The sequence below is a fragment of the Mobula birostris genome, chromosome 31 (assembly GCF_030028105.1).
Source record: "Mobula birostris isolate sMobBir1 chromosome 31, sMobBir1.hap1, whole genome shotgun sequence".
NCBI classification, from domain to species: Eukaryota; Metazoa; Chordata; class Chondrichthyes; order Myliobatiformes; family Myliobatidae; genus Mobula; species Mobula birostris.
This window is the reverse complement of record NC_092400.1, coordinates 28,302,352-28,327,945: the sequence shown is the minus strand read 5'-3', so window position 1 is coordinate 28,327,945 and position 25,594 is coordinate 28,302,352. Positions and strand designations below refer to the sequence as shown.

At 42.1% G+C, this 25,594-nt stretch overlaps 1 protein-coding gene across 3 annotated transcripts in view; it reads left to right on the top strand.

The window, feature by feature from the left end:
• Positions 1 to 25,594, top strand: part of ttc28 (tetratricopeptide repeat domain 28) — a 945,172-nt gene that overhangs the window by 565,686 nt on the left and 353,892 nt on the right. The gene's annotated exons all lie outside the window — the stretch shown is intronic.

The window sequence follows — 25,594 nt, the reverse complement described above, 5'->3', positions numbered from 1 at the left end:
CCTTCCAGTCCTTCGAGCCAGGCCGCCCAGCAATCCCCCAATTTAATCTGAGCCTAATCATGGGGCAAGTTAGAATGACCAATTCATCTACCAACCGGTACATCATTAGGAATGTGGGAGGGAACCGGATCACCTGGAAGGAACCCATGTAATCACGGGGAGAGCGTACCAACTCCTTACAGGTGGCGGCGGGAATTGAACCCAGGTTGCCAGCGCTGTAAAGCGCTGTGCTAACCTTTATGCCATCGTGCTGCCTCCCTAATTAATTAGATAAAATGGATTTGTTGTTGTTTGGTGAAGCATGAGTTTCCGATACTCCCACATCACAATCGTGCCTAAAGAGCTCAGGATTAATGCTGCATCTGAGAACGTTTGCAACGAGGCAGATTCTTCATGAATGGACTGAAACATCGGTTTAAATCACTGCTCAAAACCTGGAATGGGACTTTAATCCTCTGCCTTGGAAGGAATTTAGTAATTTCTTGAACTGGACTGTTTTAATTCAGTACTTTTGAAGCCAATAGCAATTGATCAAGGCAAGACTAGATAGTCATGCAAGACATGAGAGATTAGGGTATAAAGGTCAGTTTTATGCTGTATGCCAGTGCAGTAGAGCTCTTAAATGTCCTTGGGGGAAAGTGATCTATAATTACTGCAATAATATTGTACGTTTATCTGTTTTCTGGTTTATAATTGATCATTAATTTGTAAGCAAGTGTGTTGTCTGATTGCATTTATTTTTCCACTTCTAAATACGGAAGTTAGCTTGGTGGGAAACGATGTATTCAGTTGACTGAAATGTCTTGACAAAGATATTGACAAGTAGTCACAACATTGTAAATCGTGATGTCCACTTTTATTATGAAAAGATCTGCAGCTGATGCAAATCTAGTTTAAAATCTCAGAATGCAGCAACAGTTAAAGAAAGGAATTTGGACGGCAAACAACTGCTGTGGTAAATTAAACCGTTTAAACCAGCTTTTCCAGCAAGAAAGGAAAATCTTTCCTGAATATTCTAATGAGTCGTAACAGGAAATCTTTGTTTTGAGTCAGCTATTCTAGGTTTGTAATTCCGTGTGTGGCTGGAACCTTCATTTAATCCATTTAAAGAGACAGATGTGGATTCATTGTCTTTAACTGCTTTGCATGGCTAGAAAGAGGATTGCGTTTAAGGTCAGATAAACGATTATAGTATATTTCATTTTCCTTCATTTAAAATTGCCTTGTACTTCATTTTCACACTGTTAGTCCATTTTCTTGACTCCAAAGAGCTGAAAGCCTCCTCTGCTACTGTGTCCCTGCTGTAGGAAATCTGTAGGGGTGATCTGGGGCTATTAGTCCTCCCGTTCCTTTACCCTCCTCCTCTGAAAAGCCACTTTCCTTTCAGTCTACAGCTCAGTGAGTTGGAAATCTTGGGTTGTGGTCTGTCATGATTGTAAATCTCTGTCTTATCATTTAGTAATTTAAAAGAACAAAGTGTTAACAGGCTGTTCTACGGCAATGCACATCATCTGATAGAACTGCACAAAGGGGATTCATATGCATTAGCATATAGAGAGTAGATGTATTTTTATTTATTTATTGAGATACAGCGCAGAATAGGCCCTTGTGCCCCTTTAAGCCAGCAACCTATGATTTCATATTAGCTTAATCATGGGACAATTTACAATGACCTATCAACCGGTACGTCTTTGGACTTTGGGAGGAAGCCAGACCACCCAGAGGAAATTCACACAATCACGAGGAGAATGTATGAACTCCTTACAGGCAGGAGCGGGAATTGAACCTGGGTCGCTGGTACTGTAAACGGTTGTGGTAACCTAACACTACGCTGATGCTGCACTCGGAGTATTTCTCAACAAGGCTATATTTCATTGATAGCTTTAATCAGTTTGATGCGGGCTGCGCAGCGGTACTATCAGTTAGAGCTGCTTCCTGACCACTTCCGTGGCCTGGGTTCAATCCTGACCTCTGCTGCTGGCTGTGTGGAGTTTGCAAGTTCTCCCTGTGGCTGCCGGGACTTCCTCTGGCTGCATCCATCTTTCAAAGATGTGCAGATGGGTTTGTTAATCAGCAACTGTAGATCGCCACCAGTGAGTAAGAAAGTGATAGCCTCTTGGGATAGAGTCGATAGCATTGAGAATGAGGAAAAACAACGGGATTAGTGTAAACAAATGTTTGATGGCTGGCATGAGCTAGATGGACTGAAGGGCCTGGGTCTGAAACATCCACTGTAGTCTTTGCCATGGATGCTGCCTGGCCTGCTGAGTTCCTCCAGCATGTTGTGTCTGTTTTGGACTGAAGGGCCTGTTTTCCTTGCTGTATGATTCAACCTGGGACCAATGTTTTTGCTATTCTTAAAGAGTACTGTTATAATAGGTTTTTGCAAGTAAAATGGTGGAGGTGTTTTTGCTCAAGAAACTCCATAACAACTCATTTATTGTACTCCAAAACCTGAACACAGAGTGCGGTAACAGAACTTCACATAATTACATCATCACATCAGACCAGTCTCTTAAAGAGAACCCCAATTCCATGGTGGTGGTTGTGAATTATGTATATTTCCACCAATTACATTACAGGACAAATACTAATTTGACCTTATCTGGGATGTGGTGAGTAATTTGGTATGTTGAGAGGTAGAGAAAAAAAAAGTCTGAGGGAAAAAAACTTATATTTCAAGGAATTAGTTATGGGCATTATTACCTTACAAAGATAAAATTGAGAAGTGATTAACCTCTGTACCAAAATTCTGAGAGTGTACAGGGAAAGAGTACGTTTTCATCCATCAGGTGAATGAAGGCAAGAGCAGGAAATTAACTTAAGCTTCCTGATGACATCATATGTGCAGCAACATTTTGTTAATCCATGTCACCAATTGGTAGGGTATTATTACTGGAATCCGTCTTTTGCTGCTTGCAAGATTGGTTTATGTTGGACAAAGCATAGGGATGCAAATGAATATTTTGGGGTTAACTTAATACTCTCCAACGATGAGGTAATACATTTGTAAGGTTGCTCTTGGGTGGAATTCACTTTATTTGGTGAAACGTTAAATATCACAAAGGGAATATTTGGTTTGTATCACTTGAAACCAATTAAGACACCAGGCCCAGTTTAACATTATTGTAAGGAAGGCTGGGTTGCATCTTAGATCACTGAAAGTGGCAGTGGAAAACTTCACCTTAGGTCATTGCTGTTAATGTTCAGGCCTGGAAGTGATATTACTCTTACAGATGACTTTGCTTATCCTGGTAATGTGGCATTTGATGAAGGGTCACAATCAAGTACAATCTAATAGATGCTTGGAAGCATTAGTGCCGTTGATAGATTTAACCCTTGCCCGTACCAGATGGGATAAGGGTTCAGTATTATTATTACATATTATTGTAAGGCCTCCCCTTGGAATTTAGAAAGAATGTTTATTTCATGCCTTGACACTGTATTTTAAGAGAAACGTAGATGAATTAGTGGTAGCTTATTACAAAATTGAACACCTTAGCATAAAAAATACTTTAATCGGATCCTGTAAAAATTATGCATAAAAGTGATTTTACCTGAGACACAAAAGATACTGCAGAAATCTTGAGTGACTACCACAAAATTCTGGAGGAACTCAGCAGGTGAGGTAGCATCTATGAATAGCTGGTCTTATGGGGCTGAGACCCTTCATTAGACCATAAGATACAGGAGCAGAATTAGGCCATTTGGCCCATTAGTCTGCTGCACCATTTCATCATGGCTGATTAATTTCTCTTTCAGCCCCAGTCTCCTGCCTTCTCCCTGTCTCCCTTCATGCCCTGACTAACCAAGAATCTATTAACCTCTGCCTTAAATACACCCAATGACTTGGCCTCCACAGCCGCCCGTGGCAGCAGTTTCCACAGATTCACCACTCTCTGCCAAAAGAACTCCCTCCTCATCTCCATTCTGAATGGACATCACTCTATTCTGAGGCTGTGTCCTCTGATCTTAAGACTCCCCAATCATGGGAAACATCCTCTCCTCATCCACTCCAAGGCCCTTCAACATTTGATAGGTTTCAGTGAGATCTGCCCTCATTCTTAGAACTGCGATTTATCTGTATTTTACCTGGATTTGATTGCACTGGGAATCATTCCAAAATAAAATCTGATTCAGCAGGTAAGTGACTTGCTCTCCCATCCACAATTCACCTTTGTCTTGCGAACCCTTTCTCCAGTTTCAGTCGCATATTTGAAAATGCTGCAGTTTTAAGCTCTGCAAGCTTCCTCTCTCACTAACATACATTGGAAATTTTGGGTGTAAACCTTTGACCTTCTTTGAAAGGTCAAGCTGCAGCTAGGCGCAGCAATTCCCAACCATTTTTATACCATGGACATCTACATTAACCTAGGGGTCCATGGACCCCAGGTTGTGAACCGCACAGCTAGGAGCATCATTGCATTTACAGTTTCACTGTCCAGGATAATGAAAACTGATTATAGGTTTTTTATCCAATTCACATCAAAGTTGGACGCTATAATCTCAGCCCATTTGATCATTTCAAATATTGCGAGGTATGCAAACACATATGGCAAGGGATGTGAGGCAGGTGATCAGATCATGAGAACTGAGCAATTTAACAGATTAAAGTATTGACATATGGTGCTCTGGTGCTATGAAAGTGCACACCCTCAGACAGAACTATACAAGGGGAATTATATGGTGAGGTGTAATTTGTGTTTATTTTATTGGTTGGTTTTTACCAGCTTGAGTTGATCAGGTCTTAAGTAGAGTAGCATCAATAGGCTAGAGTTCTTGATTGGTTTTTACCAGCTTGAGTTGATGAGGTCTTAAGTAGAATAGCATCGATAGTCTAAAGTACCTGGTTGGCCAAATTGCTCCCCGATCTTGGCAATTTACTCGTAAATGTTTCGACACTATGCAAGGGGACATCATCCGTTCACCAGCCAATCAGTGACAAGATTTCCTCCCCACATCACAATTGAGGTTCCCTAATGACGGCCAGTCTTCTGATTGAAAAGTATCTAAAGGCCAAGCATTCGGAGGACACACCACAATCCACAGTGCACAGATGATGTCTCCTCGTATGGTGACGAAACAATTGCAAGTGAATTGCTAAGACTGGAGAACAGCTCAATCCAACCTTCCTGAGGAGACTGAGGTCCTTTAACATCTGCCGGATGATGCTGAGGATGTTCTACGAGTCTGTGGTGGCCAGTGCTATCATGTTTGCTGTTGTGTGCTGATGCAGCAGGCTGAGGGTAGCAGACACCAACAGAATCAACAAACTCACTCGTAAGGCCAGTGATGTTGTGGGGATGGAACTGGACTCTCTGATGGTGGTGTCTGAAAAGAGGATGCTGTCCAAATTGCATGCCATCTTGGACAATGTCTCCCATCCACTACATAATGTACTGGTTGGGCACAGGAGTACATTCAGCCAGAGACTCATTCCACTGAGATGCAACACTGAGCATCATAGGAAGTCATTCCTGCCTGTGGCCATCAAACTTTACAACTCCGCCCTTGGAGGGTCAGACTGGTCCTGGACTTATTTCCTGGCATAATTTACATATTACTATTTAATTATTTATGGTGCAACTGTAACGAAAACCAGTTTCCCTCGGGATCAATAAAGTATGACTATGACTATGACCATCAGCCACCTGAACTACACATCTCCTGAGCTAGAATGCCTGTTTGTGGTGACCGAGGAAATGAGTTGAGTCATCCTTCCCAAGCATGTTGCTCACATCCGAGGGGCAGCTCTCTGGCTGCATAGAGTGAGCTCCTTTCAGATCTGATGGACTTGATCAACATGATGAAGGCTCTGCAGTTAATGGCTTCTCATGCCCCTCCTGATGGAAAGTACTCAAGTCGTTTTTCAGTGCATGGTTCTGCATAAAAATTGCTATAATTCTGTTTTCAACATTTTTTATTCAGTTAAATTCACTTAAGGAAACAAAAATTGTCAACATTAAATTTATAGGCACTTGATTAGCTTCAGAAAGCAACCAAAGTCTAATAAGAGTCACACCTATCCAGGAATTATCCTGGACCCGACATAATGATGCAGCTCCAAAGAAGGCTCAGCAGCAGCTATATTTCATTAGGAGTTTGAGAAGATTTGGTACGTCACTAAAGACGCTCACTGATTTCTACAGATGTATCATGGAGAGCATTCTAACTGGCTGCATCACCGTGAGGTACGAGGTTAGGGGTGGCTACTGCATAGGATCAAAATAAGCTGCAGAGAGTTGTAAACTCAGCCAGCTCCATCAGGGGCTCTAGCCTCTTTAGTATCCAGGACATCTTCCAGGAGCGAAGCCTCAAAAAGGCGGCATCCATCATTAAGGATCCCCTTCAGCCAGGGCATGCCCTCTTCTCATTGTTACTGTCAGGGAGAATGTACAGGAGCCTGAAGCCACACACTCAGTGATTTCCCTCCGCCATCTGATTTATGAATAGACATCGAACCCGTGAACACTACTTCACTACTTTTTCACTACTTACTTATATAACTAGCTAAATAAGTACTGCTGCCATAAGGACAACAAATTTCATGACATAGCCAGTGATATTAAACCTGATTGTGATTCTGATCATGAATTTTAACATGACGAGTGGCCTAAAATGAGAGAATATAAAATTATGGCATAAACTCAAATCATGTTTATCTATTAATTTGTCCCTGTGATCATTTTTTTGGGTTCCCTGACAGCATTCCTTTGCTGCCGAGCAAATAGAATTGTTAGCAGTAAACTCAACCCCTAATCCAGGAAAATTTATTTTGTTTGGTCACTGGAATCGTACAGACTAATTCAACTCTGAGATAAAATAAATTCACTTTGTCAGTTCCCTGTGTTATTTGTAGTCAGATTGGAGATGCAGAAGCCTGCGATCAGTGCTGTGATTTGAGCAGCTAATATATGGAATGGAATCTTGCTCCAAAGTAGGCATAAATGGGCCTGCAAAGGAGGCCTGTTAATGGGCCTGCAGATAAAGGCCTATAAATGGCAGGGTGTGAAGCATGAGTGTGTCACCATTTCTGCAACCTATCAAAACTTAGCTTTGCATTTTCCAGATTGTTATAAGTTCAAAGTACATTTATTATCTAAGTAGGTATACTACATACAACTTTGAGATTTGTCTCCTTATAGAATCAGAATCTGAATCAGAATCAGGTTTAATATCACCGGCATATATTGTGAAATGTGTTAACTTTGCAGTAGCAATATAATGTAATACATGATAAATATATTTAAAAACTGTGAAATGCAATGTATATAGTTAAATTAAATAAGTAGTGTAAAAAAAAAGAAATAAAAAAGTATTGAGGTGGCGTACATGTGGTTCAATGCCCATTCAGAAATCAGGTGGCAGAGTGGAAGAAGCTGTTCCTGAATTGTTGAGTATGTGCCTTTGGACTTCTGTACCTCCTTCCTGATGGTATCAATGAGAAGAGGGCAGCCACAAAACAAAATAAACCAAATAGAACCCTTTAAAAAAGACTGTTGAACATCCAGTGTGCAAAATAAAAGAACAAATAGTGCAAACCATTAAAGTAAGCAAATAACATTCAGAACTAAAGTTCACAAAAGTGAGTTCGCATCCACGAAACTAGTCATCACTGCAGCCGGTCGAAGACCTGCTAGTTGCAGGCCGCAGTCTCAGTTCAACGTAGAGATGAGTAAACCCCACCGAGCAGCGAGCTGAACACCGGCCTGTCCGTGGCCTCCGGCCCCGACACCCTGACCTTCTCAATCTGGTCCGGTGCTTAAGTCGGCCAAACCGGCTCATTCCTCACTCTCAGACCTCAGCCCTGCCACTTCGATACGCTCTCGGGCCTAGCCCCCGCTGCCTCGGCTTGGCCCGTCCCCAACCTTTCTAATCTGGCCTGGCGCTTAAATCAGTCAAAAATTGGCTCGTGCCGTGCTCACGGGCCCTGGCCCCACCTCCTTGACTTTGCCTCGTGGCTTATCCAGCATAAACTGGCTAACAGAAGAAAGAGAATTGGGGTCACTATCGTATCAATCACCTGAAGCAGTACAGAAGTTGTTAAGAGAACAACAAAATACCTCTTCTATAAGCGTACAATATGGAAGCAGAGGGTGATAAGTGGATGTAAAACATTGGTTATAACACAGATGGATTACCATGAACAATTCTGGATTGTACATCTTTGAAGTACTATCTGCCATAGAGGAGGATAGTTGTAGTTGTTGGAGGTCAGTCATCTTCTCCCAGGATGTTGCTGCATGAGTTGCTCCTGGAGTATTCATTAATGCCCATCTTAACGTCAGAAGATGGGGCTGTCTTCTGAGGAATGCACAACGTCTGATTCTGTTCCCTAATTCTTCAACAAATAAAAGAATTGAAAACACAGGATGAACTCATCATGTCAGGTTGCAACTGTGGAGAGGAAAAATCAGCGTTAACGTTTCAGGTGGATTACCTTTTATTGGTGACCTTTCATCAACTTTAAATGGGTTCCCAACCTTTTCTATGCCATGGACCCCTACCGTTAACTGTGGTGTCCGTACACCCTAGTTTGGGAACCCTGAGTGGTCGCTCTATTTCTCCCTCCACTGACGCTGCCTGAACTGCTGATTATCTCCAGCATTTTCTGTTGTATATTTGTTCCTGGAAAATGAAACATTTCCATCGCTGTATGGGGTATAGGCTGTATGATATACAGCCATTGGTTGATACATGGTTAGAAATATTCGCACTACACAGGAGTGATCATCTCTGGCAGTATGAAATCTAATTCCCCTTGATGTACAATGATATTTGTTCGCTCACTATATGCCGTAGCCTTTCGTAATCTTCAACATTTTTCTATCGAAGTGGTTTTCCATTGCCTTCTTCTGGGCAGTGTCTTTACAGGGTGGGTGACCCCAGCCATTATCGATACTCTTCAGAGATTGCCTGCCTGGCATCATTGGTCGCGTAAGCAGGACTTGCGATGTGCACCAGATGCTGATACGACCACCTGCTCCCATGGGCTTCATACAGCTGTGATAGGGTGGGGGTGGTAGGGACTAAGCAGGTGGTGCACCTTGCCCAAGGGTGAGCTGGAGGCTAGCAGAGGGAAGAAGTACCTTTCACCTCCTTTGGTAGAGACGTATCTTCACCCCACCACTCATATAATGATATTATCACTGCTGAATCCTCCACTAACCTTAATACATGAGATTCCTGCCAGCACTCTCTACACCCTATAAAAATGTAATGAAAAAGAAGATTAAAGGAACTCAAAGTACTCCTTCATGAAACCATGATGATGAAGCTCATTCTGCAAATCATTTAGGTATTATTTCTGCTTTGGGTGTCAGTTACAGATGTTGGCCAGCTTCCTATGCCAGAAGATAAACAGCAGTGATATCATTGACTAAGAATAATCGGCTTTAGACTTCTGGGGAAATTCTACTTCCAGTAGGAGTGATAACGGAGGAACAAGCATCATGGATTTAAATAACGCTACAACAGAAAAGCTTAAAACCTGCCAAGATAAAAACAAGAATAGAATATATCTGTGTCAGCAGCAGGCTGGTGATGGCAAGAATTAAATGTTTGCCTGCACTGGGATTCATAACAATCTGTGCGTTCTGACAGGCTGCATCACTGTCTGGTATGGGGGTAGTGGGAGGGAGTGCTACTGCAGAGGATCGAAAGAAGCTGCAGAAAGTTGTCAAATTAGTCAGCTCCATCATGGGTACTTGCCTCTGTAGTATCCAAGACATCTTTGAGGCACTGCTCCTTGAAGATAGGCGGGTCCATCATTAAGGACCCCCATCACCCAGGACATGCCCTCTTCTTATTGTTACCGTCAGGAAGGAGGTACAGAAGCCTGAAGGCACACACTCAGCAATTCAGGAACAGCTTCTTCCTCTCTGCCATCAGATTTCCGAATGGACATTAAACTCATGAAGTCTACCTCACTTTTTAAAAATTATTTCTGTTTTTGCCCTATTTTTAATTTATCTATTTAATATGCATATATATATACTTACTGTAATTCACGTATTTATTTTTTCTATATTATCATGTACTGCATTGTACTGCTGCTACTGAGTTATCACATTTCACGACATATGTTGGTGATATTAAACCTGGTTCTGATCCTTCATTCTTTAAGTATAGCATTAATCACTGCTAATCACAGCCCTTTCCAGATTCATCCACCTGTCAGGCTGCTGACGGTGCACAACGGTAGCTTGGACCTGGAAGCCCTGGATAGACTTCTGTTTCTCCTTCCACAGTCCAGCCATTAATCATGTATAGTTTTGAAAGTTGCGTAGCAGTGCTGAAATGTGTTAATTTAAAAAGGACAAGAACTTTGAAAATCTTTCACCGCCTAATAGAGCATGTTTTTATTTGGTTCCTAATTGGTGGAATGCATTATAGACAGTGCCTGCCATATGCTACAAATTTGATGGCTACGCTGCCTCATTATTGGATTTGTTGCTGTTCAGACAGATGCTGAGGCTAGTAGGGGGTTGATGGAATCATTTTAGGACGCGTTATTTTACAGAGGGGGAGGAGAGAAAAATTACAGCAAACATCACATCTGACCAGTAATCAGCTTCACGAAAGTTCTGACTTCTCCGCGTTGCCAATATGGTGCAACTGCACAGAGTACAGCGGCTCTTTGTTGACCCAGAGGTTTCACTTCACAAGTAATTACTCGTCAGTTCATAACCACAAGTCCTTTTTAAGTTACAAACATCCTCACTAATTGAGAGAATTTTTTCCCTGGAATGCCACTTACTTGTTACCACAGTTTTAAATTTATTCTTAATTTGAAGTGTAGTTAATTAACATGTAGGCTTAGGCTATGCAAGAGGCTAATTTGGCCTCTTTCAAATGCATGCTGCAAAATTAATATGTTGCAGCGTATAAATACTGTGCTTATTTGCTTCTGAAAAATGAAAATCATCAGGTAATTGGTAAGTTTGCCTGTTTTTGTTGTGCAGGCACAATGCTAGGCTCAGCGGGAGTGGCTAAGTAGTAGTGTGGAGCTTGTATGTTTTTTTTAACCTGAAGTCTGCTTGAGCCCTGGTAACAACAAAGACTGATGCAATATTGCTGACTCTTGCCGGAGTATTGCTCCCCATGCAGCGCCAATCTTCAATACCTCATTCCAATTAGGTGAGCCGAGGTGGTGAATGGCAGCGGGTTATCTGCTGTTGTCCCAGCTAGAATTGGTTCCGATCCGTTGCTTTGCTAAAACAGTAGCCCTGGAGAATATAAAGAATACTAACGTCTGCCTCAGTTGACATTAACTAATACAGAATGCAGCTGGCTTTAAGCTTGGGAGGGCATTATACCATATGAACCACTGGATAAACTGAAGTTATTTCTTCAAAGATTCTTTCAACCTCACCTTAGATAAGTGTGGAGTTCCGACTTTATATCAAGTCTTGCAGTTAATCCAATATCTTTTGATTCAACTTTAACAGATTTAGCTGATGCTTTGATCATCATTGGTGAATCACAGTCTTAATGGTACTTGTTTTTTTTAAGGATAAAATTTAAATCAAGATGAATTAATTTATGAGAGAGAATTCTATTAATGGGAATTGATTTCAATCAATCAATTTTAAAATAGGGAATATCAGCACAATATACAACTGCTTTGTTCTTTTCAGCCAGCATTATAAAGTGCTTGTTAAAACTAGTGCGAGGATAGCCAATGCCAAGAAGGTCGAGCTTGAGCAGGTCAACAATAGCTTGGCTTGTGTTTGATTAGTAAGAGGAAAGGGAAAGCTGGAATTAGATCAGGGGTTCACAGGCTGGAGTCCATGGATCCCTTGCTTAATGGTATTGGTCCATGTCATAAAAAAGTTTGGAGACCCCTGAGCTCGACAGAGTTATGAGTTGAGAGTCAGAGGATATTACTTTGTCACTCGTGGAAATATGGAAATAGAGGAAGCTTCCAGATGTGGATCGGAGAATGCAGTCTGGCGCTCTGGCAGTGGAACTAGAGGGACCTTTGAGTTCTGAGTTAGGGGATATTACTCTGAAGCTCATGGTGAGAGTGGCAGGATAGGGAATGGCCCAAAAGGCTGGAGTCCGAGAGACAAAGTACACAGGGTGGATACCTCATTGAAAGATATTTCAGATGCTGGCTGGGCTATGAAGCTACAGAAGAATAAGAGTAGGATTTTTCATGCTGTGTGCGGAAGAGCAGCAAACCGGAATGGATCAATGAGACTGTGGTGATGGGTACGCCAGATTTAACACACGTCAGGAAATTCATGGTAGAGATCTTGCACAAGGTTGAGTTTAAGGAGTGTGAAGAAATGGAGGCAAGTAAAGGGAATGGAGAGTATTAAAGATTGTAAAATCTGACACTTCAAACATCTCTTGGTCAATGCTTATATGTTCGTCATAACACTGGTCTTTTCAGTGGATGGATCTTTTATTGACTATAATCTGGAATGTGGCTTTGCTGCTTGACATCAAATTTAATGATGGTATGTCCCAAGGAGCATCATGTATTGTATGTACTGATTCTAATGACCTTGTCCACCGTACGATGTACATTAGATTTTGAACCATAACTCTTAGCAAGGTGAAAGATAAATGCAATAAATACAACAGCACAGCTTTCTCATTAATAGAACATAGAGCATGGAACAGCATGGCCCTGGCAGGCCATTCAGTCCACGGTGCTGTGCTGGTCTTGATGGCAATTTATAGTAAATGTCCTTCTGTGTATCATTCATATCTCTCTATTCCCTTCCTATTTGTGGGTCTTAAAACCTCTTTAAACTTGATCAAGGTGCTGGTTAACAGAGTAAGATCCCATGTTATTACAGAAACGATACTGGCATAGATAGAAGATTGGCTGACTGGCAGGAGGCAAAGCATAAAGCTTGCCTGCTGGTGACTAGTGGTGTTCTGCAGGGGTCGGTATTGAGACCATTTCTTTTCATGTGATATGTCGACGATTTTGATGACAGAATTGATGGCTTTGTGGTCAAGTTTCTCGCTGACATAAAGTTAAGTGGAGGGGCAGGTAGTGTTGAGGAAGCAGAGAGTCATCAGAAGGAGTTAGACAGTTTTGGATGATGGGCAATGAAGTGGCAGATAGAATATAGTGTTGGGAAGTGTATAGTCATACACTTTGGTAGAAGGAATAAAGGTGTAGACTATTTTCTAAACAGGGCGAAAATTCAAAAATCAGAGGTGCAGAGGGACTTGGGAGTCCTTGTGCAGGGTTCCCTAAAAATTAACTTGCAGATTGAGTCGGTGGTAAGGAAAACAAATTTAATGTTAGCATTCATTTCAAGAGGACTAGAATATAAAAACAGGATGTGATACTGAGGCTTTATACAGCATTAGTCAGACTGCACAGAGTATTGTGAACAGTTTTGGGCTCCTTATCTCATAAAAAAAAAAGTTGGCATTGGAGAGGGTTAAGAGAAGGTTCCGGGAATGAAAGGGTTAACATATGAGGAGCATTTGATGGCGTTGGGCCTGTACTCACTGGAGTTCAGAAGAATGAAGAGGGATCCCACTGAAACCTATCAATAATTGAATGGCCTAGATGGAGCGGACGTGGAGAGGATGTTTCCAGTACTGGCTGAGTCTAGGTCTAGAGTACACAGCCTCAGAGTAGAGCGACACCCATTTAGAACAGAGATGAGAAGGGATTTCTTTATCCTGAGAGTGGTGAATCTGTGGAATTCATTGCCGTGAATGCCTGTGGAGGTGAAATCTGTGAGTGTATTTAAAGCGGAGATTGATGGGTTCTTGAATAGTTGAAGGTTATGGGGCGAAGTCAGGAGAAAGGGAGTGAGAGGGATAATAAATCAGCCATGATGGAAAGGCAGAGCAGACTCTGCCTTGCCCTCATCAAACACCTTTGTCACTTTCTCAATAAATCAATCATAATTTGTCCTACACAAAGCCTTGCTGACTGCTCCTAAGCAGGCCATGCTTTTCAAAATGGACATAAATTCTATCCCTCAGCTGCTTTCCTATCACTGATGTGAGGCTCACTGGCCTAAAGCAATGCACACAAACTACTGCAGCAAGTCAGGCAGTATCTATGAAGAGGAATAAATAGGTTTATGATTCACCAGCCTATAATTTCCGAAATAACCCAAGTTTCCCTTCTTGAGCCTAGACAATAACCCCTGACTAATCAACAACTTATCAATCTTTGCTCTAAATATACTGAAAGACGTGGCATCCACAACCATCCATGGCAATGAATTCCACAGATTCACCATCCTCTGGCCAAAGAAATTCCTCTTCATCTCTGTTCTCAATGGATGGCTGTCTATTCTGAGGCTGTGCCCTCTGGTCCTAGATTCACCCAGTGTTGGAAACATCTTCTCTGCGTCCACCCTCTCTACTCTCCAGTCCTCTGAGGCCTTGCCTGGTACTAATGAGGACGCAAAAATATTTGTCAAAGCCCCAGCAATCTCCTCACTTGTTTCTTTCTATAATCAGGGATATATGCCATTAGGCCCTGGGGACCTATCTCCCTTTATGTTTTTCAAATGACCTAACACTTCTGAAACAAGAGCAACACACACAAAACACTGGAGGAACTCAGCAGGTCAGGTGGCATCTATGGAAAATAATGAACAGTCGATTTTTCAGGCTGAGACCCTTCTTCAAAGGGTGAGAAGAAAAGGGGAAGATGCTAGACATAAAAAGGTGTGGGGTGAGTGGGAAAGGTGAAGGGCTGGAGAAGAAAGAATCTGATAGGTGGGGAGAGTGGACAATACAAGAAAGGGAAGGAGGAGGGCACCCAGGAAGAAGTAATAGGCAGGTGAGAAGAAGTATCTCCAAGAGGACCACAACCTTGTTGTAGGGTTTGAAGGCTTGCATGCCTCAGTGGCCTGCAGAGCTGTGTGTACTGGAGTCAGTGCTTTATACTTTGGCTCTTAGTAGAGTCATCCATGTCAAACAGGTCAAAGGGTGGAGGTCAGACTGAGAGTGTTCCACCGGTCCTCCAGGTTTGGGGGTTCATCTCAGGGCTAGCAACCCTGACTGGTCAAACAAAATTATTACAGAAACAGCAATGAAGAATCCGTCTACATCTGAGTGCGACGGTATTCCTGAGTCTCCACCTGGGACTTGTATGACTGACAGTAGTGAAAACCGAGAGGAAACTACTGACACGATGAAGGAAGCCCTGAACATTGCTAGGGACAGAGGACCTTCATTGCTGTCCTAAAAGCCAGCGGTGTAACAGGCAGTAAGCAAGCAAGAGAAGATGTAAAAGGTCTGAGTGGTGAATAGAGGAAGGGGGTGGGGGGAGGAGGAATTAGTTTACTGGAAGGAAAAATCGATATTCATGTCATCAGGTGGAAGGGTACCCAGACAGAAATATAAGGTGTTGTTCCTCCACCCTGATAAATATTGTTTTCTGAAACAAGATTTATCTATTTATTTCTGTTCTCATACCATATAGACAACTTTTTAAAAAATGCCACTGCCGTATTTTATGCAAAATTGCCTTCATTTCCTTCAAGATGATATCCTCACTTATTTTATTTGTGTTCAGAACCTAAGCTATTGTTCGTCATTTGGAGAGATTGTAACAATAGAAATCACGAGTCAACAGCAAATTACAAACTTTCACTTAGAATCTGAGCAATTAGCTATACAAAATTGAAATAGTTAAAGAATGCAAACTGAGTAATAGTTATGTGCCATTACATATGACATGGGCGATCATGGTCTTGACCATGTTTGTTCTTGGCAAATTTTTCTGCAGAAGTGGCTTGGCATTCCTTTCTTCTGGGCAGTGTCTTTACAATTTGGGTGACCCCAGCCATTATCAATACTCTTCAGAGATTGTCTGCCTGATGTCAGTGGTTGCATAACCAAGACTTGTGATATGTGCCAGCTGTCCATACAACCATCCACCACTTGCTCCCATGAGTTCACCTGACTCCGACTGGAGGCCTAAGCAGGTGCTTCACCTTGCCCAAGGCTAGCGGAGGGAAGGAGTGCCTTACACCTCTATTGGTTGAAATGTATCTCCACCCTGCCACCCAAAGTAATAGTAATGATAGTGGTGAAATTCAGGGCTGCGGTCCTTGGGAAAGAGAAGGACAGAACATTTGCCGTGATGGGCTCTATGAAAAGTGGTAAATAAATCCACCTGGAGTTTATTATCCACTCCAGCAGTTTCAAGCACCGCATTGTAAACAGCTTTACTCTCCTTTTCAGTAGCAGCCTCCAGCAGTCTCTCTGATGGCTAACTGGCTTGCACTGAGAAAAACTGGTTGAATACCAATTTCATGAAGGCACTTGTAACAGGTGGTGGACCTTTTAATGATGAGCCCTTCTGTCTAACATTAAACATGGAGACAGCGAGCTGCCTGGAAAGTGGCTTGAACTTCAAAAGGGGTTAATGGTGGAGAGCTGGAAAGTGGTGTTCAGACAATATCCTACTGAATGGTGGAGCAGGCTCGAAAGGCTGATTCCTGTGCTCTTGTGATTTGACTCTAAAACTGTGCAGCTGTTGAACTGAACACATGGATACGCAAGGGCCTGAACAGCCAGAGAACATTCATAACGTGAAAGTCCCAGCATCCAGGACATTTTCAAGGAACAATGCCTCAGCAAGATGACATCCATCATTAAGGATCCCCATCACTCAGGACATGTCCTCTTCTCATTGCTACCATTAAGGAGGAGGTACAGGAGCCTGAAGGCACAAACTCAGTGATTCAAGAACAGCTTCTTCTCCTCTGCCATCAGATTTCTGAATGGATATTGAACACATGATCTCCACCTCACCACTTTTTTTTCTCTTTTTGCACTACTTATTTAATTTAACTTATATATTTACTGTAATTTACAGTTTTTATTGTTATGTATTGCAATGTACTGCTGCTGCATAACAACAAATTTCACAACATATTTCAGTATATTAAACCTGATTCCAGTGCATTGCTGGCAGAGAACAAGTAAGCATATTCCGCATCTATGTTGGGCATCTCAGCACCAGTTTTCTTAAAAAGAAAGCTGTTGGTGCTTTCGCATTATAGGCCAGCTAGGGATATGATTAGACTGACATTTTCTGTAAATTCTCTTCTTCTTCTTCGTCTTGTGTTACGGCGGTTGGCACCCAGCTTAATGGTGCATTACCGGCACCTTCTGCTCCAGAGTGTGCGATAGACTTACATTCTAAATCCCTTCACCCAATCACACACACACACACATGCCCTAACCTACACTTTATCCTCCCATCTTTGGCCATCCTAGTACCCTATTCCTGCTTATCTGTCATATCCTATAAAAAAAAAACCCTGTACCCCTTAAGGAAGCTAAAAATGCCCTAACCTGTGCTCTCTCACCCATGCCCAGCAACCCTTTGAATGTGAATTCCTGCACCCCCAGTTCCCTTAGATTAATTCTCATCATCTCTCTCTGTATCCCATACTTCCTGCAACTCAGAACTACATGTTCTACTGACTCCTCTTCCTGACATTCCTCACACAATCCTGTAGATTCTCTTTGTCGAGGTAAGGCATGCCCATTATGAAACACATGAATGGGATCTACCAGTTTGACAATTTCTTGGGTGCATTGAATGAAAATATCATCAGGGTAAGAGCATTGGGACTGGGTGAACCTTTGCAGGTGTGTTTAAACATAGAACATAGTACAGTACAGTGCAGGAGTGTTGTGCTGAACCAGCTAAAAAGTAAATCAAAAACATCAAACACTAATCCCTCCTACTTACATAATGTCTATATCGCTCCATCTTTCTCACATTCATGTGCCTATGTAAATGTGCAATAGAAACATTCCGAATGATAAAAAGCCTGAACAGATTACACATTGCAAAGTTACTTCCCATGGTAGGGGAGTCTAGGACAAGAGGGCACGACTTCGAGATTGAAGGACATCCTTTTGGAACAGAGGTGCAGAGAAATTATTTTAGTCAGAGGGTGGTAAATCTGCGGAAGTTGTTGCTACGAGCGACTGTGGAGACCAAGTCATTGAGTATATTTAAGGCAGAAATAGATAGGTTCTTGATTAGCCAAGGCATCAAAGGGTACGGGGTGAAGGTGGGGGAGTGGGGATGACTCGATTGGATCAGCCCATGATTGAATGGCAGAGCAGACTCGATTGGCCAAATAGCCTACTTCTGCTCCTATATCTTCGGGTCTCTTAAGAACCTCCATTGTATTTGCCTCTGTCACCATACCAGGCAGTGCATTCCAGACATCCGCTACTCCCTGAGTGAAAAAAACTCACCCCTCATATCCTGTTTGAACCTCCCTTCTCACCTTCAGTGCATGCCCTCTAGTATTAGACATTTCAACCCTGGGAAACAGATACTTCCTGTTTGCTCTAGCTATGCCTTTCAGATCTTATAAACCTTGATCAGATCTCCCCTCAGCCTCTGACACTCCAGAGAAACAACCCAAGTTTATCCAACCTCTCATGATAGTATGTGACTGGATAAATATGGGCACCCATTTGCCTACTTCTAGTTTTAAAAGATACAGTAAGTGTTTCCTATGGGCCCAATAAAAAAAGTATTGGAGATGTATTGAATGTGTTTGGGTAGCTGCAAATGAGGGCGATTGGAGGAAGAAAGCATAGTCAATCATATAAAGTGTTGCAACAAAATAAACAAGGGGGAGTTGACATGCATGATGAGTTTCAACCAAAGGAGGTGTAAGGCACTCCTTCTCTCCACTAGCCTGCGGGTCACCCTTGGGCAAGGTGTAGCACTTGCTTAGCCCCTGATTAGGGTCACGTGAAGCCATGGGTGGCAAGTGGTGGACGGTCGTATGAGCAGCCAGTGCATATCACAAGTCCTTGTTATGCGACCACTGACAACAGGCAGACAATCTCTGAAGAGTATTGATAATGGCTGGGGCCACCCATCTTGTAAAGACACTGCCCAGAAGAAGGCAGTGGTAAACCACTTCTGCAGAAGAATTTGCCAAGAACAGTCATGGTTATGACCATGATCATCCACATAATGATGATGATTGAGAGAGCAAAAAAAAACCGAGTTGCTGGAGGAACTCAGCAGGTCAGGCAGCATCTGTAGAGGGAAACATTGACTGTCAATCTGCACTTCAATGTTTGCCTCTCCAGATTTTGGTGTTGGTCTTTCTTCTCACATGTACCAAGGTACAGTGAACAGCTTGTCTTTCATATTGTTCCTGCAGATCAAATCATTACACAGTGCATTGAGCTAGAATAAAATCCAACAATAACAATGCAGAATAAAGGGTAAAGCTACCAAAAAAGTGCAGTGCAGGTAAATGATGAAGTCCAAGATCATGACAAGATCAATGGCGAGGCCAGGAGTCCATCTTACTGTGCAAGAAGGCTGTTCAAGAGTCTGATAACAGTGGGATAGAAGCTGCTCAAGAACCTGGTGGTACGTGCTTTTAGGCTTTTGTATCTTCTGGCCACTAGGGAGGGGAGAGGAGAGTATGTTCACTGTGGGTAGGGTCTTTGATTATTCTAGCTGCTTTACTGAGGCAGCAAAATGTGTAGACTGGGTACAAAGAGGGGAGGCTGGTTCCTCTTGCAGTCACATACAGAGCTGTTGCCACAGCAAGCTGTTATGCATCTAGACAGAATGTTTTTTATGGTGCATTGACAAAGGTTAGTAAGAATTGTTAGGGGATCTGCCATACTTATGATTTTTTTTCTTTTAGCCTCCTGAAGAAGTGCAGACATCGCTGAACTTTCCTGGCTGTGACATCAATGTGTATGGACCAGGTTATTGGTGATGTTAACACCCAGAAACTTGAAACACTCAGCCCTCTCAATCTCAGAATGGTTCATGTAGACAGGAGCATGTGCACTACCTCCTTTCCTGAAGTCAGTGACCAGCTCTTTTTATCACATTGAGGGAAAGGTTGTTGTCATGAAACCATGTTACTATGCTGTCTGTCTCCTTCCCGTACTCCGACTTGTTGTTATTTGAGATGTGGCCCACTCCAGTGGTATCATCTGCAAACTGGTATAAAAGGGTTAGAGCAGTCATGAGTGTACAGGGAGCAAAACAAGGAGCTGAGAATGCGATCTAGTGGTGCACCAGTGTTTAGAATAAGTGTAGCAGAGTTTTTCTGCCTACCGTTACTGATTGTGGTCCGTTGGTCAGGGAGTCAAGGATTCACTTTCAGAGGGGAGCGTTGACTTCCAGGGTCTGGGGTTTGCTAACGATTTGCTTGGTATAATAGTAATGAAGGCAGAACTGTAGTTAATAAACAACAGCACGATATCGGTGTCTGTACTGTCCAGGTGCTCCATTGATGAGTGTAGGGCCAGAGTGATGGTGTCCACTTTAGACCTATTTTGGTGGGAGGCAAATTGTAGTGGGGCAAGTTTGTCTGGATTTCTGGAGTTATTGTGCACTATGACCTGCCTGTTGAAGCATTTCATGATGATAGAAGTTAGAGCACTAAGTTGTAATCATTAAGGCATGTTATCCTGTTCTTTTTGGGTATACTGTCTGCCTGCTGAATTCCCTCATCACCTTTTTTTTTTTGCTCCAGATTCTAGCATCTATAGTCTTTTGTATCTCCAAGATAACTTGAATTTTTTTTTGATGTAGAGCTTTCTCTATTTCCAATACTTACCTGACCTGTCTTACTCAGTTGACCAATAATGCCCAGGTCAAAAACATCCTATGGCATTCTTTTGATAATGATGCTTTTTGGGAAGTCAGTGAGTTCACTGTTTTTTTGGAAATCTGCCAAGATTTGTTCAAAATTCTTTCTCTTGGGAAGAGAAGCAACTGAATTGAATATAACGCTTCTGAGGCAATGATCGTAGGAGATCATCAAAAAGACTTCCAGTGCTTGACTGGCAAAATAAAATTTGCAGATGCTGGAAATCTAAGCAACAAAAACGAAATGCTGGAGAAACTCAGCAGGCCAGGCAGCATCTATGGAAAAGTGTACAGTCGATGTTTCAGGCTGAGACCTTTAATCAGGTCTGGAGAAGCGTCTTGGCCTGAAACGTCGACTACACTCCTTTCTATAGATGCTGCCTGGCCTGCTGAGTTCCTCCAGCATTTTGTGCACATTGCAGTGCATGACTGCATGGGCTTTAACCTCCAGTAATGTTGAGCTCAGGTATGACATTACTTTGTTTCACATGCTGTGTTGAAATACGATGTAGTGGGGTAAGGAGCATGAGACAATTTCCAGTGGTCAGAACTTGCAGGTGAAAATGAAGGAGAGTGGGAGAGTCAAATTGGTAAAAAAAGTAAAATCATATATGACCCACATAAATCTGTTCTTCTGCCATTTCTGTGTTCCTCATGTATGGTTTCTTCCTTATACAGTATTACAGTATCTATTCATATAAACCACTTGAAGGCCTACGGCAATCTGTAAGTGGTTTCAAACGGTTTCCATTGATTTTAAACCGTGGCAATAGCTGTTACAACATTTGATGATCCACTTTGAGAAATTCTAATTCAAAATGGTTACAAATGTATTCACTACAACTTCCTTAAAGTGCTGAAAAGGAGGAATCTTCTGCAGTCATAAATCACAATGAACACATTTACTCTGATGGGTCAGCGAGGAAAAAATGGTTACAATCTGAAGAAAACCTTTTTACAGCACTTAGCCAGGCATGGTTATGTGTCCATTGGGGAATAAAATGCCAGAATTCATTGCATTCTCTGCTATCATGATCAATGCTAACAGATAGTAAATGTTTTAAGAGAAAGGGACAATTCGTGGATAAGTATCTGTGTAGAAATTATGTTTTATTTCATCTATTTCTTCCTGCAGCTTCGAAAAGTAGATATGCTCAATGAAAAATTCTTTCTGTAGATTTATATATCTTTTCCTTTGTTTAAGTAGGTGTGATATTGTGATGTTACTAGCCCATCCCTTTCACACTCACATTGCATGTTGCTACTGTGCTGGTCTTTGTCTTTTCCTTCAACATAACAGCCCTTGTCTTACCTTGTGTCACCGGAACATTTTGCATGGATGGATGGGTATTTTCATAAGTAATGGTAGTTTCAATGATGATACTATCCTCCATGTTGTTGGGCGGCAAGGTAGCGTAATGGTTAGCACAGCGCTTTACAGTACAGGTGGCGCAGGTTCATTTCCGGGTGCTGCCGGTAAATGAGTTTGTACGTTCTCCCCATTGACTGTGTGAAATTCCTCTGGGTGCTCCAGTTTCCTCTCACAGTCCAAACACATAACCAGTTGTTAGCTTAATTAGTCATTTTAAGTTGTCCTGTGATGGGGCTAGGATGAACTCTGAGGCTGGCTGGGTGGTGCGGCTCAAGGGGCCAGAGGGGACTATTCTATGCTGTATTTCGATGAGTAAATAAATATCATTTTCCACACTGCAAGAGACTTAATGCTAACTTCAGTTTCCTAGCACAGCAGCATGGCGTTTCCAAATTTATTTGTGATAAAGTTAAACTTCTAACCAATATTCCTCACTGAACTTCGATTTGAAATCAAGTCACCAAATTACAGGAAGGATATAAATAAGGTTGAAAGAGTGCAGAGAAGGTTTACAAGGATGTTGCCGGGACTTGAGAAACTCAGTTACAGAGAAAGGTTGAATAGGTTAGGACTTTATTCCCTGGAGCGTAGAAGAATGAGGGGAGATTTGATAGAGGTATATAAAATTATGATGGGTATAGATAGAGTGAATGCAAGAAGGCTTTTTCCACTGAGGCAAGGGGAGAAAAAAACCAGAGGACATGGGTTAAGGGTGAGGGGGGAAAAGTTTAAAGGGAACATTAGTGGGGGGGCTTCTTCACACAGAGAGTGGTGGGAGTATGGAATGAGCTGCCAGACGAGGTGGTAAATGTGGGTTCTTTTTTAACATTTAAGAATAAATTGGACAGATACATGGATGGGAGATGTATGGAGGGATATGGTCCGTGTGCAGGTCAGTGGGACTAGGCAGAAAATGGTTCGGCACAGCCAAGAAGGGTCAAAAGGCCTGTTTCTGTGCTGTAGTTTCTATGGTTCTATGGCTCTATGGTTCTACAGTGAGATCTTATAAGTCCATGTTTAATCAATGTGAGGCAATGGGGCTATGTTAATTGGCTTGTACTGAAAACACTGGTTAGGTTATTTAGTTCAAAGAAACTTGCAGATCAGACTGATGATGTCACTTAGCTCATCAAACTGGCGACACATTTCCTACCTGATCAGCATGTTTTGATATCTTTATTGCTTGTAGATGATCTACTGCCCTACCACTTCCTAAACCAAAGTTACTTGAAAAGTTTACATGGCACATTTTGTGCTGGCAGATACTTGTCTCTTTTGAATGGAACACAACAAAAGTTTGAAAACTGAAATTTGCATGATCAGTTGCTCTCAATGTTCCCAACTCCTTGGTTGTAATCTCTGGAACATTTAAGTTATGGAACCATATATGCTGTGAGTCAAGGGAGTTATTTTTTGTGACATTAATATGTAGAATTGTTTTTATCTTTGAACACATTTACCTCTAAACCCAGGACTTTATTGCTTAACTGGTCTTCAGTAACATTGTGAATCAGAAGCCATGTCTTTCTGAGGAGACCTCCTCAGAAAGAGATGCCTCAAAATGGCAGCATCCATCATTAAGGACCCCTATCTACCCAGGGCATGCCCTCTTCTCACTACTACCATCAGGGAGGAGCTACAAGAGTCTGAAGACACCAATCTAATGATTCAGGAATAGCTTCTTCCCCTCTGCCATCCAATTTCTGAATGGACATTGTAGGGTTGTAAGGTTTGGAGGCTTGCGTGCCTCAATGACCTGGAGAGCTATGTTGGCTGGAGCCAGTACCTTGTGCTATGACTCTTGGTAGGGTCGCCCTTGCCAAACAGGTCAAAGGGTAGAGGCCAGACTGAAAGTGGTCCACTGCCCCTCCAGGTTCAGGGTTCAGCTCAGGGTGACTGGTCAATAAAAAGATTTGTTACGGAAACAGCAATGAAGAATCCTATGTCTGTGTGTGATGCTATTCCTGAATCTCTACATAGGATTTGCATGACTGACAGTAGTGAACCACACGTGGGGCACAATAGAGAAGATGACGAAGGACAGCAGAAATGGAGGACGTTTATTGCTTCACGAAATGCCAGCAGAAAAACAGGCATTTGATAACGATGATGATTGAACCCTTGAATACTACCTCACTATATATTTTTTCTCTTTATGCACTACTTACTTAATTTAACATATATATACTTACTGTAATTCACAATTTTTTATTATTATGTATTGCAAAGTGCTGCTGCCACATAACATATGCCAGGGATATTAAACCTGATTCTGATTCTGACAATAAATTTAGTTCCCGAGGCAATCATCATCCTGGTTTAAGAGACTGAGGAAGATTATAGACTATGTAAAATGTGCATTGGTGCCTGGAACTCCTGTAATTAATAGCAAATCTGCATTGCTCAAAGAGCACGACAAAACTCAGCATTTCAAGAAAACTAATTTTATGCAGTGAAGGAGACCAGATTTCTTGTGAATAAAATATGAGAACAGGATAAACAATGATTAGCTTGAGGAGACTTTGCTACATTGCTCACATTAACAGGTGTGCACCGTAGCAAATCCCACCAGTGAAGAGATGAAGATCACAGAAGAAGTGGAGGTTCAGTACTCAACTGCCTGACAGGCCAGCAGAGACAAAAGCCTTTGCCACATTAAAAAAAAATACCTAGAAAAAGCATTACCTGCAGGGTTCAAAGATTCAAAGTGCATTTATTATCAAAGTATGTTTGCAGTATGCAACCCTGACATTCGTCTTCCCCATGGACAGCCGCGAAACAAAGAAACAACATGGACCTTTTCAAAGAAAACATCAAACACCCCATGTGCAAAAAGAAAAAATAAATTGTGCAAACAGCAAAAAATGAGTGAAAAAGACACAGAATGTAAAACATCAAAACCAGAGTCGTCGAAATAGTCTAGGAATGTTCAGTTCAATTTAGCCCTATGTAGTTCGTTGACTGCAGGCCACGGAGTCTGTCCGCTCCGAACAGAATTGTGCAAAATAGCAACAAAAAGGAGTAACTGGAAACTAGAAACACATATAGCATGAACTGCAGAGTCCAATCCACAAACCAGGTCAATTAAATCTTACCCAAGACCCAATGCTCAGGGACCTTACTATGGCAGTATCAAGCCAGAGGGGGAGAGAGAGAGTCAAACGCATGCACCTTCCTGTGGCAGCAGTGAATGAGTGCAAGAGAGAGACGGGTCCAATGCAAGCAGAAGACACTGAACACCCTCTCACCTTCTGCTGTCGTCCTGGTTATGGACAAAACTTGTTCCTTTCAAACTGTCACTACACATCGAAACAGGGAAACGTTTTAATAGTTCACTGTTAAATTTTGGTTCTTATTACATTTACTTTATTGCTTTGCTGTGATATTACCAGTACACTGAAGAACCAGCCAGGTCCTGGAGGGGTTTTCTGTCACATAGTTCCTGACATAAGCAGACAAGTTGGCACTGAGCTGCAATATCTGTCATGGTCGTGTCTCAGAACTAGTTCTTTTTTTTAAGATTTCTGGGGATGGTCTTGAGGATGGAGCGGGGAGTTAGAGGTCAGATTAGGATTTAGGGACTGGGATGTGGGGATGTTACAGGTCAG